Genomic DNA, 14,718 nt, shown 5'->3' with positions numbered 1-14,718 from the left:
CTTCCTCGAATCCTCCTTGTCTCCTAGTCCTGCCTATCGTGCTTTCCTATTGGCCAACAGTGCTTTATTCATTAACCAATATGAGAAACATATTTATAGAATGACATTTCCCCATCATAAGACTTAAAGACTCTGTCTCAGTGAGAGTTTCAGTTGCTGTGATGAAGGGATGAAACACAATGACCAAAAATCAAGTTGGGAAAAAAGGTTTATGAACATTGCTGTTCATTATTGCAGGAAGATGGGATAGGGACTTAAACAGGGCAAGATCCTGGAAATAGGAGCTGATGCAGAAGCCATGGATAGATGCTGCTTATTGGCTTTCTTCACAAGGCTTTCTCAGTCTTCTTTCATATAGAAGCCAGGATCACCAGCTCAGGAATGACATTGATCACTAATGGAGAAAATGACTTACAGCGTTTCCTCAAATAAGGCTCCTTCCTCTCTGATGACTCTAGCTTGTGTCAAGTTGATACACAAAATCAACAAGTATAGAATCCATCAAAAACTCTTAGAGCTGAAAATACACTAACAAGAGTGTCACAATAAAAATTAACACACACAAATCAGTAGCCTTCTTAAAATCCAATGGCAAGCATGCTAGAAAAAAAAATTAAGGATAGGAAACCAGACTAATTGATCTCTCTCTCTCTCTCTCTCTCTCTCTCTCTCTCTCTCTCACACACACACACACACACACACACACACACACACACACTTAGAAGTAAACATAATCAAGGAAATGGAAGACTTCTACAATTAAAATTTGAAGACACTGAAGAAAGAAATTAAAGACACTAGAAGATTGAAAGATCTTCCAACTCATGGATCAGGTTAGAAGAATTAATACTTTGGAACTAGCCATTCCACCAAAACCAATTTTCAGAATCAAGGCTATGGCAATAATAATCACAGGGTTATTCTTCACAGATAAGAAAAAAACAATGATCCTAGAACTTATAAGGAAGCGCAAAAGACCAAGGGCAGCCAAAGGAATCCTGAATTTAGATACATATATACATATATGTGGCAAGGATTATCAATGAAACTCATTTCAAATTATACAACAGAGCCATAGTAATAAAAACAGAATGACACTGGGACAAAAGCAGAGATTTAGATCAATGAAATAGAATAGAGGAATCAAATACATAGCTACCTGATTTTGGACCAAAAAAAAATGACCAAAATATACAATGAAGAAATAACAGTGTCTAAGGAATCATACTAGGAAACCTGGGGAACAAGATGATTAAGAATAAAACTAGATCCCTATCTCCCATCCAACTCAACTCCAAGTGGATCAAGGACCACAGCCTTAGATCTGATCCTCTGATGTTGCAAGAAAAGTAGTGTGTGCATGTCAACATATAGGCATAGCAAATGACTCTCTGAATAGGACTCCCATAGCACAGGAAGTAACACTCATGGAATTGAATGGCTTCTGCACAGGAAACAGTGAGCAGAGTAAAGAGTTGGCCCACAGAATGGAAGAAAATCTTTGCCAGCTGTATATCCAGTCCAGGATTAGTGACATGGATATGTAAAGTCCTCAAAAAAAGTTCCTGTAGTTTCTGATCGTTTAAAAGAGGAACATGGTATGTACTCACTCATATATGGATTTTAGACACAGAACAAAGGATCACAAGCCTATAATTCACACCGCCAGAGAAACAAGGAGGAACCTAAGAGATTCATACCAAGTCCTTCACAGAAGGGGAAAGGAAAAAGATCTCCTGAGCATATTGGGAGTGGTGGGGCAGTGAGTGGAGAGGGAGTTAGGAGAAAGAGAAGGGGAGAGGAGAACATGCAGGACTAAGAATATAAAGTCAGGAGACAAATAGATGAGAGAGAAGAGAGAGAGAGATACCATAATAGAGGGAGCCATTATAAGTTTGAAGAGAAAACTGACTCTAGAGAAATGTCCAGAGACCTACAAGGATGACCCCAACTACCAATCTGAGCAATGGTGAAAGGCTACCTTAAATGCCCTTCCCTGATAGAGATTGATCTCTAACTTATATGCCATCATAGAGTCCTCATCTAGTAGCTGATGGAAACAGATGCAAACACCCAGAGCTAAACACTGAGCTGAACTCCTGGAATCCAGTTGCAAAGAGGGGGCAGTGATAAGAAAATGGGGTCAAGACCTGACTACAGAAACACATAGAGACAGCTGACCTAAACAAATGGAGCTCATGGGCCCCCAGAGTGATAGCTGGGAAACCAGCAATGAACCATTGGGTCTCAGTTAGAAGGCCTGGGCAGTCCAAGGGACCTCTGACAGTGAAACCAGGTTATATCCCTGGTGCACAAAAGGACATTGGGAGCACATTCCCCATGGAGGAATACTCCCTTAGCCTAGAGGCAGGAGGAAGGGCCTACTCCCTACTCCAAATGACTTGACAGATTTTGATGATCACTCCTGGAAGGCATCATCCTCCCTGTGGAGTGGGGGGAATGGGAAGGGGTTGGGGGAGCATGGGAGGGAGAGAGATGGAACTGTGATTGATATGTAAACTAATAAAAAATAATACATTTATATATTTTTAAAAAAGAACTCAAAAAAATTAAACGCCAAAACATAAGCACTCCAATTTTAAAGTAGATTACAAAACTGATCAAAAAACTCTTAAAGGGAGAAGTGTAAATGGCTAGGAAACAGTTTATTTTATTTATTTGTTTGCTTGCTTGCTTGTTTATTCATTTTTTTTTTTTTGAGACAGGGTTTCTCTATGTGTAACAGGGTTTCTCTCGTGATTATCCAGTGATTATCCAGGAACTAGCTCTGTAGACCCGGGTGGCCTAGAACTCATAGAGATCCACATGTTTCTCCCTCCCAAATGCTGGGATTAAAGTTGAGCAACACCATAACCCTGCTAGAAAACACTTTAAAAGGTCATTGAAATGATTAGTCACTAAAAAAATGTACATTAAAACTACTTCACGATTATCTCATTCTAGTCAGAATGGCCATCACAACAACAACAACAACAAAATGTTAGGGAACAGGGAAACCTTATGGTTGCTAGATATATAATCTAGCACAACCACTCTTGAAACTATTCTGGAAGTTTCTCAAGAAAATTATAAATAGATCTACCATGTGACCCAGCTATCCCATTTCTGGTTATATGTCCAAAGGACTCTATACCTAATGATAGGGCTACCTCATCATCCATGCCGACTGCAGCCATGTTCATATGGATAAGGAATGGAAGCAGTCCATATGTTCCTCAGTTGATGGGTAATGGGGATGCAATACTTAAACACAATGGACCAGTTAATCAAGTGTACTAAAAAATGAAAATATTAAATGTTCAGGTAAATAGATGAAAAGTAAAAAGTTACACTAAGTAAGGCAAACCCAGATCCAGAAAGACAAGCACCACATGTTTGCTCTCACATGTAGAGCCCAGCATCAATTCTCCAGCTTATTTTAACAGAGAGAGTACCTGTGGAAGCCAAGAAGCATGAGCAGAGACAGGAGGAGTACCTTGTGAGAGGAGGTATAGTAGATCATAGATAAAAAGAAAGTAAAGTGGGAAATACTTTGGATTAAAGGGTTTAAATACAGGTAGAGATGGGGATATTGGAAAGATTAGTATGTGGGATTGCTGGATTACTTAACCACAATAAAGGAAATACAAAGAAACCACATGGATATTTACATATATCCACTTATGCAATGATGACTTGATTCTTCTGGGGTTCCATGTGCTCTCTTATTGATTTGAGGTCCACTTCATAAGTGTGTGGAATGTATTATGTATGGCAATGAGCCTAGCTAACAACTGATGTCTAGGTAGGTAATAGGCCTCCACAGAGAACTTATTACTAATGAGTAACATAGTAGCCTACTGTCTTTCAAATTCCTATGCTTATCCCTATAGACAAATTTAGCAGCTTCCAAGAAGCTTTTCCTTACAATAAATAGTGGTGAATACAGACTGATGCATGGCCTCCCAAGACTCAGATAATTAGCAATGGCTGTAGCCCCAACCCTAAACAAGATGTTTATACCCTCTCTAAGGCCCAGGAAGACTTCACAGAAGAGGAGAAGGAAGTGTTTAAGGGCTAGAAGATTGAGTAAAGGGCTTTCAAAATACTGTTCTATGGATTTGATGCAACTATTGCTAAAATTAATTCACAGAAACTATAATTTCCTGCACTGGGATCACACAAGACCAGCCCTTAGCACTAATCAGTCAAGGAAGGGGAAGTGCTCATAGAGCTTTACCCTTGACCTGTAAACTATCTACTAGTATAGATTCTGGAAGATAGATTCTGATTTTAGTTGTATACACACTATTGAGCTCACCAGGCTCCAATAAATAGCTTCAAACCCATCATCACATAGAGAACCCTGATTCATCTCACTGGGTCACAAAATAAAATAAATAGACATAACTGGGGAGAAAGGAGTTGTGGAGAGGAAGAAGCATGGGATGGACAGAGGTGACAATGAGAAGGGAGTTGAGAGTGATGGACATGCACTGCAAATGTGTCTAAGAACAAATTTTAATTGTTTAACTCCTTGTGGTTATCTGATCTTTTAGCCATTGAGTGTTTATGATATCAATAAGGCCAAATGTATTAATAATCCTTAGATGGGTGCAGTCTTACCTACTGATGCATGTTTATTTTTTAAAATGCTATTTCCACTGGTTTACCAATTATTATTCCCTCCCAGTCTAGTAGCTACCTTTTGGGGGAAAAAAAGAGGATAACGAAATCTTCTACCATTGTAGAATAATGTCAAGGCTAAGTGGAGACAGAGAGGCTCAAGTTCATATTGACATGTTCTGCCTACAAGTGAGGATAGACTTCAGGAAAGTGAAAAAGACATTTCACCCCCAGAGGTTTAAGGAATTGTGCTTTACAGCTTGCTGGTAATATAATAAAGTGGAGATAGATTTTAAGTTTTAGAGGAGATTAAGCAATTCCCTGGAAAGTCTTGGAGCCTGTTTTTCTACAGCTATGACCAATGACACATGAGTTCCTCTTCATGGGCTTTTGCAAAACTGTTAAGAACTGATCTAGGAATGATCAGAGATCCTGGTAAACACTGGAGTATGAGTGGCAAAGCATAGAGTCTAGTCTGCTTTAAAAGGTAAATGAGGTAGGGAGCGGACTGGACTGTGCAGGTTTGCAAGCCGAACACTTTTGGTAGGCATATGCCGTGTCCTTACACCGTCTCTGGGCACCAGGGTCTGTACCGAAAAATGGCAGTGGTTGGGTCCAAGTCAGTACTGTTCATGTGTCTCAGTAACATTTGCTGGTCACCCATTGCAGAAACTGTTTTCAGAAAATTGGTAACTGACGAATGTTTCAGATAATTAGAGGACAAACGGTGTGGCTACATCCACTTATGAAGTGGGGAACCCCCCTGACTATTGTGGGTAGAAATGCATGAGAAAATATGGCATCACCAAGAAACACAGTGCACGGCAGATTACAAGAGCAGACTTTGCCACAATCCATTATATACTTTGTATGGATGAAAGCAATCAGAGAGATTTGAATAGAAAAAGTAATCAAGTTAAAAACTGCAAAGCTAAAAATTGAGCTACTTGGGAGCTATGATCCACAGAAACAACTCATTATTGAAGATCCCTATCACGGCAATGATTCTGACTTGGAAGTGGTATACCAGAAATGCCTCAGGTGCTGCAAGGCCTTCCTGGAAAGACTCACTAGATGGTCCCTGCCCACCACCATTGAGCAACTCACTCACCAGAGCCATGCCCAAGGGTGGTGGCAGTCCCTAGCCCCGTGCCCCACCAGTCTTTTCAGCTGACTTACTGTCTACCTTTAAAATTGTAGGTGGAAATTAGATATATGTTCAGAAGGACAAAAATATCTGAGTAAGACAGTTTGAGGTGAGGCTAAGCATTCTTAGACTGAGTGAACCTCTCACCTATCCTAGACTCCTCAGACAATGACTCCATCCACATCAGCAATCCATTTAACACTGGCACACTGAGGGCATTGAAATACATGAAAGAGAGGCGAAGGCCTGCAATCCCAGCAGCCCGTCCCGGGCTGGACAATGAAGATGAGAGCAAGAGACTGACAAAATGAGCATTTTCACTCTTGGTTTCTGTCTAGTGTTTGAGTTTTTGTTCCTATTTGAGCCACTTTACCTATTTAAAAAAAAAGAAAGAAAGAAAAGTTGTGCTTAAATAGTGGAATGTTTGTAGTGTTCTTTCATCAACATTTTAAAGTTGCAGGCAAGCATAAGCAATTTAACTGAATTTTTAGAAAAGTGACCTCAAATTCATATGTCAGAAAAAATATATATGAGTTAAACTTGGACATTAACAAATATAACTGAAATCAAAAAAAGAAGAAGAAGAAGAAAAAGAAAAAAAGACAAATTAATAGAAACAAGTAGAGGAAACAAATCATGAAGAGAATCTGGCCTTGTAGCCCTTTGAAAATTAAATATTCCTCTTCTCTAAGTCCCCTGATGATCAGAGAAGAGGGTAAGAGCCAGCCAAATACTGCCTGACAACCTTGCACTGAATAACAATGGCTGCTTTGGATAATTAGACAAACTCTTACCCATCATTCTTTCAAGATACTGTCTAGGAATTCCTCAGGGTGGAACAGCAAGTAGGCAATGCCTTGGTATCCAAATTATTTCAGCCAAACAACATTCTTTAAAAGCTACAACTTTAAGTTTTGTCCTTAAGCTCAAGTTCATGTTAAAAAATGTGTTGGCAAGGCTATATTTCACCCTCAAATTGATATGCATCTAAAATGTATAAAGAACTCTTTAAAATAAGTGAGAAAAAGAGAGCTGGCCCAGTAGGGAAAATAAACAACAGACTTGGATGCTTCACAAAAAGAGATTTTTGAAATATCAGTCAACATGATTAAAAGTTCAGCCATATGAGTCAGTTGGGAGATGCAATACAGTTTTGCAACACTTCTATCTAAATAATTATCAAAATGAAGAAAATGGAAAATATTTAGTACTAATAAGAAAGTAAAATAGAATTTAATTTTAATTTTTTCCAGTCCTAAAGTTTGACCTTGAACCTTAAACATGTAAGCAGTAATACCACTGAGCTACTCATATTACTCCTGAAATCGTCATACAGTGTCAAAGGAGCATCCCAGCACAACAACTCTGAAAATATCTAATCCAGTACAATATATGTTCCCTGTGATCTAGGGATTTCATTCTCAAGAAACCAAACAGAACTGTGTACACTATGCTCATCAAAGGGCATCTTCAGGAATATTTATAACATCTCTAATCATGATAGACTAAACTATATGGAAATAGAATGAATTATGTTAATAGTCATTCAACTGAAAATGATATAATACAACAATAAAGAACCTAACTCCATGTAATAATAAGATAAAATAAGGGCAGCAGGATGAAATATGAAAGAATCAAATGCCGAAAACTACATATAGTAAGGGTTTTGACAGTGCACAAAAGGATGAAACTTAATATATGATCATGGTAGCCATCTTTGCATTTCTTTTTTTTATTTTTTATATAATTTTTTATTTAATTTTATATAACAAAGTCCAATTAAATGAAAACAAACATTTATACACAATATTTGGGAATTTGGGCGTCGTTCTTTCCAAGCTACTTCCTGCTGGTAAGGGGCGTTGTCTTGGGGGATTCGAAGAAGATTCAGATATCCTAGCTGTAGTCTGTAGGGCTGTCATCTTTGCATTTCTATGACAAACTTTCTGGCATAATCAAGTAAATAGAAGGTAAGAGTTATTTTGGTTCTCAGGTTCACAGTTTCTGAAGGTTTAAGCCCATGGTGGGTCAACTCTGCTCTTTGGGCCTGTGGAAGCACAGTACATTATAGTGGGAGCAGCTGATAGAAAGAGGCTATTCACTCATGGTAGCCAGAAAGCAAAGAAACAAAGTATCCAGGGTCTCAATATTCCCTACATGCACAAGCTGCCTATGATTTAACTTCATTACAATACATTTGCATCCCAAAGGATCCGCCATTTTCTAGATACCAAGCCTTCAAGATAGGAACCTTTCAGAAACAGTTAAGATATTGAATGCTGTTAAAATATATATATATATATATATATATATATATATATATATGTAGTATTTACCTCTAGGGAAGCGTAAAATAGAGATGAGAAAGGGGGAAGGAGTGGGAGAGCTATAAACATTAGTTTCTTGGTCTCATTACTGGCTATAGAGCTGTGTTTAGTTTGTTAGAATCTGTAAAGTTAAGCACTTACAATCTCTGAATATATAAAAGGCTACACAAGAGCCTCTTATAATTACAGTGTACTCAATTCAACCTTAGGAGCAGATCTACAGTGGTAGTCAAGTGATACCACCAGTGCTCATGCACTCCTTCTTGCTCTCCTAATCTGCCCTTTCTTCTTCTTTTGTTATTTTCTTAGACAAGCCTTAGTCCTTGGGTGTCAGAGTGGCTTGTAGAACAAGGCTTACGTGCTGTTCATTTAGAGACTAGGCAACAGAAAAGAGGTTTCTCCAGTCTTTCACCTGTAAAACCAAGGAACTGAATCCCTTTAAACTAACCTGGTCCACATACCTGCTCATGGGACAATCAGTACTTGCAAGAGATTAAGACATATTGATGGCTGTTGCACTGATAAACAGACTGCAGCTATGGCTGCCTATACAAAACCTTCACAAGATCAAGCCAGTCAACATCACAGCACAAATGGAGATAAGGCCTCACTCTTAGATGAGGTGCTACTAGCTAGGGAGGAGAAAGTCAGTATTCTTCAGGATTGTGGACCCAAGCAGGTTGACCATACTTCAACCCATACCCATTTGGGCTTCACTAATTTTGGACTCAGTTGACTAAAAAGGAAAAGAAAAAAGATGGCTGTCCAAGAGACTTCCCAAAACATTACACACTATTACTATTACCCTTGGTTGCTCCACAATGATGAAAGATAAGTCCCTATTGCTGAAGACATCATACAGTTCAGACATGGGGCTCATAATTTCCTGATCTGGAACTGACCTGACTATCCCCTTCCTAAAGACTAGCTTTCGTGGTACCAGAAGGTGCCACACAAGCTTTCAAAGGAACAAGCAAACTACAATCTTAACTAACTATAATGCTTATGAAACACAACAGTGACCGGCATGATATGGTAATCCTACGGGGGGGCAGTAGTGGCACACATATCTTGGTGGCAACCAATAGTCAAATTTGGATTTAATACTCATTCATCAAGAAGAAAATTCACTATTTGTGTAACCTTTTCTGTTAAAAAAAAAATAAGAATTGTTTTAAGGTCTCATTATGTAGCTCTGACTGACCTGGATCTTGCTATTTAAACCAGACTGGCCTCAAACTCACAGAAATCCATCTGCCTCTTCTTTCCCAGTGCTAGCATTAAAGATGTGCAAGACCAGGCTCCTTTCCATAAAATCTATATTGACTTATGATCTAGTCAGAAACATCATGCAATTCCATTTCTGGCATAATCCATTCACTAGAAATAAGAGGTTGCTGGATGAGGTAGCCTATGGGTAGCTGGAACAAGAGGACCCTAAGTAGGAGGCCAGAATGGGCAATGCAGCAAATTTGAGATTAACCTGGTCTACATGGCCAGACTGAAGAAGGAGAATGGGAAGGAGTAAGAAGAGAAGAACATTGAGACCAACACATACTCAAAGATTTTGTGTTGTTTCCTAAACCAGAATAGAGATAGCATAATCAAATGTATGTGCCCAGAAGAAAGGGACAAGGGTGAAAGAGTACTGAGCTGCCAACTACATGAGAGAAACCTCTGGAAGGTGAAAAGCATGCTGTTAATCCTCTTGCCTGGATGACTAAGCTGAAAATGGTACAGATGGTCCAATCCTTTTCCAAATTAATTAACACAAGGTCCACACCAGGGTGGTAAAGGCAAGCTGTGTTCCTTTCCAATCGGATACCAGTTGTTCCGGGGCACCTATGCCAAAGCCATTCTGACAACACTTACAAATGCCCTAATTGAACTGCTTCAGCACAGAAGAATTGCTCTTTTCTAAAGGAAAATAGAGGGGGAATTACAAAAATAGCATAGCAGGAAAAAAATGCAGTATGTTCTCTGGCTTTTGAAATGTAAAACTTCTGGGCACCAATTTATCTGTCTTACATTATAGGGCCACAAACAATCAGCAACTCTTACTTGGTCATTTTTCACAATACATTCTTAAGTGCTATTTTCATTCCATAATGATTGCACAGATCTCTATTTTTTTCGTGTGTGTGTGTGTGTGTGTGTGTGTGTATGTGTGTGTGTGTGTGTAGGAAGGGAAGGTTCCCTGAGTGATACCTTTGCCTCCGGCAGTGCTTGTCAGCAAAAGAAAATGCATTGTGTTAATCAGATTGGACCACTTGCTTAATGAGAAGAATGTAATGTAGGTTTTAACAAGATACAAAGCGTTCCACCTCCACACAGGCTCCTTTCCTGCATCACTATGTAACTGGCATCACTTTTCAGCTTTGGGGTAGGAGAGAAGGCGATTGCTGAAGTCATGCAGAGATTTCTTTTGACCATAGGATGCCCGGGGAGGCAGCATAAAAGTGAGCTGGAGAAGGAGGCAGGTGGTTCTGATGCAGAACAGAGTCCTTTCGACTGGCCGTACTTCTCACTCCAGCAGGTGTGTGCCCTCTTGGGCTAAAAGTGCTTCACAGCAGAGACTATGCAACATGCGTACCAGATGTTGACAGAAATGATATTTTAGCTGGCCCCTGTTTCATATGCATTTCAATCATGGTATGGAGAAATTCTTTTAAGTCTCTCTCCTCAACAACTCTGATCTCCAGGAAGAGCATCAGGCCATCACAAACCATTAAAATACACGGTACAACCCAAAGAGACCCAGCCACAAAGTAAGTGCTGAGCAAACATGGATTGGGAGGTAACATTTATTTAGGGCTTTGTACAAAGCAGGCAGGTGGCAAATGCTTTATACATTTACCCTTCACAGTCACTCTGTATCTCTAGTGAGAAGTAGTCTACTTAGTTCAGAGGCAAAGAAATTAGGGTTGCACCATAAAAAAAAATCTTGGTGCTTTGATCTGAAAAGCTTATTGTGAATTAAGAAAATCTAATTCCACAGCCTTTGTTCTTAATCACTGTCTATTATAGTTGATGAAAGGAGGGTTGGGGAAAGAGGAAGGGACAGAGGAGAGAAAGACAGATAAATGGATGTACAGAGCAAAGATAGTATGACAGAATCTGTGATAACATAAGGGGAGGGTAAGTAAATTTAACTAGCTATCAGACAAGGCCAAATAGAAGAGGTGATGTCTGGCTTAAGTTCTGGAAAACTGTGTATATTTCTAAGTTGAGAAATTAGAGATGGACTCTCAGGGCTGATAGAGAAGCATACTCAAAGACGCAGCACACCTAATCATGCATGAATCTAAGGATGGCCAGTTGTCCCAAAGGACTGGGCACAGGACACACAGGGCAGCAGCTGGGGGAGAATGCAGTGGGACTACATGAGAGGTTGGAACTTCATGTGAGTAAGTTTGGTGGTGTTTTTTTCCACAGACAGTACAAGATTGCAAACACGTTTTTTTTTTTCACATGATCAATAGCATTTATTGAGAACTTAGCTTGTACTGGCCATGAAACCTTCTCAAAGCAGATGTTGTGATGATCCCTTTATTTCATAGGTAATAGTCATGAGGTCTGAAAGTGGAAATCACTTGAGCCAAGTCAAGTCACCTAGAATGGCTTCCATGAGACTTCAGGCCAGGCAGCCCTCAATAACTAGTTTCTTAGTAAGTGGCTCTACTGATCAAGTGATAGTATATTCCACATCATTAAAGTTAAAATGAGAAAAGGGCATCCAAATTAATACTTAATTTAATACCAAAATACATGTGGATATCTGTCTAAAGCACATGCAAATGTACATATATAAATTAGATTGCTGGAATCACACCAAAATACCAATAGCTATGAAAGAATAAGATTATATGTAAATTTATGTTTCCCTATTTTAACTCATTCTTTAATGAATGTCTCTAGTGAGAAAATACTAGACAAAAGAGAATGTTACCAAATATCCTCCTTTAATATTCACTGACTGAGTCCCTATAATAAACTCCAAATACAATGATATCATCTCCTTACACACATACACACATACACACACACACTATTCATGCATATACATACATACACACAACTAAAGCTACAAAAATCACACTAAATCAAGCATACATGCAGAACTGAAGTTCAAACCTAACACTTATACTCAAAAGCAACTAATCTGATTTTTCTTTTTTTATATACTAATCATACATTTAAGTGTGGCAACACTTCCTAACAATTTTCTAATTCTCCTTTGTAGGTGGCTCAGTGAATAACACCACTCTAAGTCATGTGTGGTGGTGCATACCTGTAGTCCCAGCATTCCAGGAGGATCCACAAGTTCAAGGCCAGCCTGAATTACATACATGTGAGACACTTTCATACAAAATATAAATATGTTTATGTTAATAAAAACACCCCCTTGTACACACTCCACAACCAATCCTAATCAAACTCAGTTAGTCATTTTAGAAAAGACGGCCAATTAGGAAGGAAAACTGTTGGGAAATAGCCAGGTTCCAGATGGAGGGGAGGAGGAGAAGTGAGGTAATGGGAGTGAATATGATCAAATGCACTGTGTACATGCATGAAGTTGTCAATGACTAAAATATATATTTTTAAAAAGTAAAAGAAGGATCCATTGTCTTCTCCTTTTAGGGTTGTGCTTCCTTCCTTTAGTGATTTCCAGAACACAAGTTGGCAATGTTCCAACCATGAGTACAACAATAGGGATGGTTCCCCCTAGAACTGTAGCTTCCCACAGGGAGACTTATTTCAGTAACACAGGCTTTACTTAGACAATGTATAAGAGGTTTCTACTTCAGGATAAAGGCACTTGCCCTCCATGCACACATGGGGATATTTTAAACTATGTCTTTTCTTTTCTGAGCTACAACAGACTTCACAAAAACAATGATCTAGGCCACAGGAAAATTTCTGACATCCCCAATGTAGGGAGGAAAGCATCTGAGGTAGACTCACCGTATAACAAGGAGACTGTGGCACAGAGCTGTCACTCCCAGTTTTCACTGGTATCTATGTAAGGGGGAAGTGGAATGGGCCATTAAGGTTGCCTTCTCCCCGTGTCCCTTCTAATTAAGTGTCTCTGGTCATGATGGACCTCATTCAGGTAACAGTGAAACCTCTCTGTGTCTGACCCCCTGTCACTCATCTCCTTGCTGTATTTCTGAATTAGGCTTCATGTAAAGACTTTACTGATCTTGAATGTGTTCAGACATAGAAGGCTCATAGGAAAAATAAAAATTATATATCCTACAAACTCTTTTATAACTAAAGTATTTTGCACATTTTCTGTTTTGTTTAACAACACATGGGTCTCTGAAATGCAGCTTTTTCAACTTGCTCTTGGCTCATTTCCTTTTTTTTTTTTTTTTTTTTTTTTTTTTTTTTTTTTTTTTTTTTGTTTTGGTTTTTTTTGTTTTTTTGGTTTTTGTTTTTGTTTTGTTTTTTTCTTGTTGTGTGTTGACTGCATTATTACACTGGAAAGGATATTCTAAGAAGACAGCATTTTGTAACAGGGTGTTGTTTAAAAAAATAAAAGAAAGAAAGAAAGAAAGAATTAGCACCTAATCCCTGTTTTACAATGATGGCGTGGACACCAGAATTTTTAATTTGGGCAATTTTTTAATATTGTACAAGACATGGGAAATTCATAGACTAGACATTTACCTTTTACATAATGATTGAACTCAAGCAAGTAAAATGATCCCAGGCTTTTCCATAAGATGAACAGCAGAAAGGACTAACATCTGGGGATGGTGGAGAATAGGGGAGCCACAGGCATGCTGAAATCAGCTCTATACTGTCATCCAGATGACATGTGACATAGCTGCTTTACCAGGAAAGACCAAATGAATAGAAATGGATTCAAATGAATGTCTGAAGCATTTCCAGTTCACATTTTGACACAGGTAGTTGCCAAGTAAAAGACAAAATTGATCTGATGCCCAGCTCCACCACTTTGAATTAAATTTTGAAAGATTCTATCATTTAATTTTCTTGCAAGAACTATTAAATTGCTGATATTCATTAAGACCCCAGAATCTTGGGGTATCTTCATGGCCGACAGATCCTCACAGAATAGATGTTAAAGTATTCTTAAGAGAAAGGGTTAACTAACTGTCCTACCAAAATAAACCACTCATCTGCTTGGTCTTATGAAGCTCTTGACCTATTTTCTTGCCTGAATGGCCAGAAAAGAAATTCAAAAAACCTTTAACCCCCTTCATGCTTAGAGAATCTAAAAATCTCACAGGTTAGATGGAACTTCCTCCACACTTCTATTATTTCCAAGGATGAGATCACTGAGTCTTAGAATGGGAGCAGTGCTTGGAGGGTCAGCATATGTGGATGCCAACCTTGGGACTTCAGGACTCTCAAGCCACCAATGTCATGTGCAGAATCAATTCTAAGGCTCCGCCTCAAAATAGGAATGTATCAGAAAGAAAGAGTTATGTCTTAGATTTAAATGGCTCTCCCTTCCAATACCCTGGTAGTCAGGAAGTCCACTTCATTGTCTAGTGTTTTCAACCTCGATTTTATGTAGTTTACCTTCTACTGAGATGATGCCTTGTAAGCCCTTTCAGCAGCACTGTTTGTCCTTGGTCTGAT

At 38.9% G+C, this 14,718-nt stretch overlaps 1 pseudogene; it reads left to right on the top strand.

The window, feature by feature from the left end:
- Positions 1–5,225: 5,225 nt before the first annotated feature.
- On the top strand, positions 5,226–5,800 carry LOC127236044 (low molecular weight phosphotyrosine protein phosphatase-like; annotated as a pseudogene).
- The last annotated feature ends 8,918 nt before the right edge of the window (positions 5,801–14,718 follow it).

This window comes from Phodopus roborovskii, unplaced genomic scaffold (genome assembly GCF_943737965.1).
Source record: "Phodopus roborovskii unplaced genomic scaffold, PHOROB, whole genome shotgun sequence".
NCBI classification, from domain to species: domain Eukaryota; kingdom Metazoa; phylum Chordata; class Mammalia; order Rodentia; family Cricetidae; genus Phodopus; species Phodopus roborovskii.
Note: the sequence above shows the minus strand (reverse complement) of the source record. Positions and strands in the feature narration are given on the sequence as shown.